Here is a 5,751-nt window from a genome sequence, read left to right as displayed (position 1 = left end):
ACTTCAAAATATTAAAAGGAAAATTACTATCAAATAATATTTCTAAAAGAATATTATTAAGTAAGTTTTTAAAAATTTAAATAGAATTATTTCTATGTTTTGTTTAGGATTTTAAAATGGAAAATTACTGTTAGATATATTTACAATTACTTTTAAAAAAAATATTTTTGTTATTATTTTAATATATATTTTTAATTATAATATAAATTAACACATGTCGCAGTCTTAAAATTTTTATTGACACGTGTCGCGATCATGTTAATTAGTAACTTTGAAGAAAGAAGCTTTATATAATAAGATCATATCATCATATTTATGTTAAGATAATAATCTCTTTATTAGATTTAATATGTTTATGTAGTATCTTTTCATATGAGTTACATCTCTAAATGTAAAAACTCAAGAAACAAACAACTAGATCACTACAAAGATAATATTGCATCTATTCCACAACTTAGGATCACTCTTGAATCTCAGCAAGTCATAGATGGACATTCAACAACGGTGGGTAACCACAACTTTTCTTACAACGTTGATGACACGCTTTATCAGTTCTACAACCCACATCACAATTTCGGTAACATATGACTCGTTGGTCTACTTCATTGACCCCTGTAAACATCATAAGAATCATTATTTTCACTTTAATATTATATCATTCTAATAATTATCAAAATCACACGATAAATATAATTCGATTAATAGTTTTCGAATTCATGAGCTATGGTTATAAATGTAGAGAAATTGGTTATAGATAATATAGATTGAGAGTTCTGGTTACTTGTGTCAGAATGCTGAAAGGATGGAGGAGAAGCGCATCCGTAGACACAACTAGTGCAAGCTAAATTTTTTATCTTTTGATCACATAAGGACTTGCATACAGTTTCTTGACACTCAGTCACAGTTTTTGCTCTCACGTTCATTACTACCAAAGTCATCACCATTACTATCTTGATCATACTCGACATTTTTTTGGGGTTTTGTGTTGGCTAGTTTTTATCAACTCTGATTTATCTCAGGCTTATTATATAAAGTTCAATATATCTCTCATAAGATAAAAACGTTACGGCTTGCAACATCTGTCAAATATATTTTTCTTAGAATATAATCTAAAATAATAAAAGTTGTTTGATATTTTACTTGAATTGTAACTATTTCACCATTCATAGTTCCAACACCATTATAAGTAATCTTTACAAAGAATATCTAAAATTAGTCACAGAATAAATATTTTCATTATATGAAGTTCAATATCTCTCGCAAGATTAAAAAAAATCTATAATTATTTAGATTCTACATGTTTCAATATATATTTTAATATTTTAAATAAGTTTCATAGAATATAATCTAAACTGATAAATACAGTTTGATATTTTACCTGAATTGTAACTATTTTATGCAAAAGTTTAAACATTTTATGTAAAATCTCACCATGAAGGTCTCATTACTATTCAATAATATTTTGACAATATTTTTTCCACCAAGTTATATGAATATCTTCATATTACATACAAACATGTGTACGCGCCGTACACTTAATTTTTTGTAAAGAAAACATCTATATATATAAAAGAAGGTTTATTCCCTCCTCATGAAGACACCTATAATGCCATGTCACAAAGTCGACTCTTCTGAGTGTAATACGTGTCCAGACCAGTGAAACTCTAAAATTCTTTTAGTCTGCAGCTTAGTGGGTTTTGGTTGGATATTTATGTTTTTGGACTGTAAATCAGATTTTTCTCTCTTATAAAAACTACACGTTATCAAAACCCACAACAAGCTTTGGCACCTTTACAGAAACTGACGACATTTAAAGGTCATCATTAAAGCTTTAATTAACACATCTCTCCATTCCTCACGCAATCTCTCAAACAGTACCTCTTTTTTCTTCCATGTGCGAATTTAAAGCTATAAATATGTTAGTTTCTCTACGGAAAATTCATTCGTTATCATTTTTTTCCGTTATCGTTTTACCTTTAGAGATTCATCAATTATAATCATCATCATGCACAAAGATCCATGTCTCTTTGCAATATTAACCTTAGTTTAAAGAGGTCTCCTGTTGGAAAATACTTCAATCTATCTACCGCCGACTCTAATTAGAAGCCAAAGTGTTTGTGCTCTCCGCGATGCACCTTGGATCATTCTGCTGCGGTTTTCCCCGCCGATTACAAAACGAGAGTGCCAGAATTTTATCTTTGTCAAACAAGTGTGGTAACACGCGAAAGAGTAAGAGCTAATTCTAGGAAAATTAGCTTTGGTGAATTCGCTATAACAGTTTAAGTTATTTGATGAAGAATATGGACCGTCATCTTTCCATATATGCGCCATCATGAGTTCCGGCCACAACTTGGCCGCTTCTACGTAATGCATAATCAAGGTTAGAATAAATAAGATTTAGGTTTCTCGAAATTGGCTTTTTCATTTCTTGCGTTTAGCAATTATGTTTTGGTTATGTGTATGTACATCATGATGACATCAGCAGGACCCATATTCTCAGTTTGTTTTCTTAATATTCCATTGTATATAAACTTTATAAGAAACTGTTGGCCTTTTTAACATACTCAACTCTATGTTTTTCACTTTTGGTATGTCTGACTGAAACTTTCGATGTTTATACAATGAGAGATACTTAGAGACACCAAGTACATGTTTCATTACTGGTTTCTTTCTAATATTGATGATGATGCATGTTATGTTGAACACCCCTTATACATAGAAAAATGAAAAAAAAAAGATACTGAGAATCACAGATTGTGTTCTTTTTTTTTGTCTTAGGATTGTTAGCTTTGTTAAAATTTGAGATCAATATAGTAGCAACTAGCAACTATAGAGAATCTTTTCTTTTCGTACATGACAAGCTACTAAGAGCAAAAATATATTCATAATCACAATAGATATTATAATGCATGAATTTGGGAACCCTCTTTACTATTAAAATTTCACTATTCCCCTAGTTTAAAATTTATAAATACAATTAAAATTTAGACATTTGTTAAAGTTAAAGTATCCATTTAAATACTATGAAAATCAAATAAATATTTAAATTAAATTTAATAATGAATAGATAGAAACAAAAAAACAAAAAAAACCTAATGTATTTAATTCTCAATGCTATAAATATAATTATTTACAAATTATACTTAAATATATTACAGTATTGAAACTTTAGTCTTTTCCAAGTTTAAATTTCTTAAAAAATACAATAAAATTAGATGTTATGAAAAAAAAATTAAAATTTAGTTATTTGTTAAATTTACAATTGAATACACAGAAGCCAGAAATACTTTTAACTAGTGGGCTTGGGCTAGTGGGGCTTGAGGGATAATTCCAATATGACGAATCCGAAGTTCGATCCCGCTGGCCACTCAGACTGTTTTAAATGGTAAGAATACGTGGATGTTGCGGGTTTCGTGGGATTAGTCGGTTGACCTCAGTCGCCGGATCCTACGGTTATCAAAGAAAAAGAATAAAAAAGAAGCCGGAAATAAAACAAAACTTAAATTATTTTAAAATGCACACACTCTATATAATCAATACTATTAAAATAGAAACAATTTTTATATACTTACAAATAGTCTAGGTGGACCATTTTATTTATTTAATTTCTATTATTTTGACATTATATAATAACTAATCTTACTATATATACAATCATATCTACATCAATATTTTTTAAAAAGATATCCTAACAAGAAAACTTAAAAAACAAATATTTCATTAAGATTATATCCCATAAAAATAGCAATAGAAAATTTATGAAACCTGTAGAATTTTTCAATTATATGAAAAACAATAATTATAATATTATTAATGCAAAAAATTACGATAATAATCAAGATTTTGTGTATAGCAATATATTTTATGGGTTCTAATATATTTTAAACTAGATTTTATATAATAATATATTTAATCCTCATGCTTTAGAAGAAAAAGATATGAATTCTACTATAAATAGTTTCACGGGTATTAGCATACATTCAGACTTCTTTAGCTTTCCAACTAAAGTCTAATGTATTTGTAATCTACTCAAAGATATTAAAATAGGTACCTCATGTAAAAAGATTTATATTATGAATATAGTAACCATATTTTCATTGAAAATTTTGGCATAAGAAGTTATGGGTCTTGGTGAGTTTTTAAAAGTTATCTTTCTTAAAATTTGGTTACAAATTTTTATTGAAAACTTTATTCTTTAGTAATAAAAAATTTATCCAATTTTTTTTTTCAAAGTTATCATATTTTCATATGTTGCCAATAACATCTATTCACATTAGAAATAGAAATACATAAAGTATATACAAATTTCAGTTTTACGTATTATAGTTTTTGATAAACAAAAAATGATTTCACACTTCTAAAATTACGTCCAAATATTAAACTCTCAGTTATAAACGTCAAACCTCAAACTTTGAAGTTGAAACCGCACATTAAATATAAGTACATAATGTAAATACATGTAAAAAATACTCTAAATATAACACTTTATGTCAAATCGGATTACATATAAGGTCACTCATCGGTTTAAATGGTAGTTGGATCTTGGGTTTTAGCGGATGTTTGTGGATTTTAAATAATATTTTTTGAAAATAAAACTGGATTATATATGATGTCACATGTTTGTCGGTTAAACTGTGAGTCCGTGTCGGGTTTTAAAACACTGAATATAACTCTTTGTTTGTAATATTTATACGTAAATACGCATTCAATAATTTATATCAAATATTTTTGATAATAATCCCGCGTTTTGAAAGCGTGGATCAAAATCTAGTTAATGAATTAAATTTAGTTCTGGAGCGTGTTAGAGTCATGTATTCCACCTCTATTTCTGGTTTGATGTAGGTCACGAGCGAAAGTGAATCTTTGTTGTATGTTAGATTAGTCAATCTTTTCTTTCAGCCTGTTACATTTTGTAATATGCGGGGATGGTTGGTGACTTGGTGTATGGTCATCAGCATCAGCACACAGTCCTGTGTACTTTATATATCTCCTTTTAAGACAGAACATGTCTTTTTTTTTTTGGGCCACTAGACAGAACATGTCTCTTGGTCTTTGTTTATGGTTTTGTTAGGAATAAAGTTGCTCTGATCAAACATTTTTTTATCAATTGTGTTTTCCAAAATGAAGGTGTTTTGATTAAAAAACTTTTATCGTTTTTTTTTGTAACTTAACTTTTATCGATTTGTTAAAGAAAAGTTGTCTCTTGGTTTTTGTTTATGGTTTTGTTAAAAAATAAAGTTTTTTTTTTGTTAAGAATAGTGCTCCAAAAAAATAATTAAACATTTTGTATGTGGAAGTAGAGCACTGGATTAATAAAAGGTTTGATACTGTTTCAAATATGTCTACGAATTCTCTTTTTTTTTAATTAACAAATGGAATATTTGTTTTTTTTCAAAATGGAATATTTCAATCATTTTCATCAAACTTTTTATATAAAATGATTCCTTTTGCATTTTATCTGTTTTAAAAAGTAATTAAAATTTTATAGAATCAATGAAACAAACTATTTCAGATATTTTATCACGACAATCCAGCCCATTTTGCTAAAATAATAAATATTTACCAAATATTAAATAATTTAATGTGTTTTTACAAAAAAAAATATTGAATACTATATGATACAGTCAAATTTTAGATATTTGTTAAATTTAAACAAATCTCTAAATGAATTCAAAGTATAAAAAAACTGAAAAAAAAAGTGAAACCCAAAAAAAAAACAAAACCTAGAGTATATAAAAGCTCGTCTACACA

Source organism: Raphanus sativus, chromosome 4 (assembly GCF_000801105.2).
Source record: "Raphanus sativus cultivar WK10039 chromosome 4, ASM80110v3, whole genome shotgun sequence".
Lineage (NCBI taxonomy): Eukaryota > Viridiplantae > Streptophyta > Magnoliopsida > Brassicales > Brassicaceae > Raphanus > Raphanus sativus.
Note: the sequence above shows the minus strand (reverse complement) of the source record.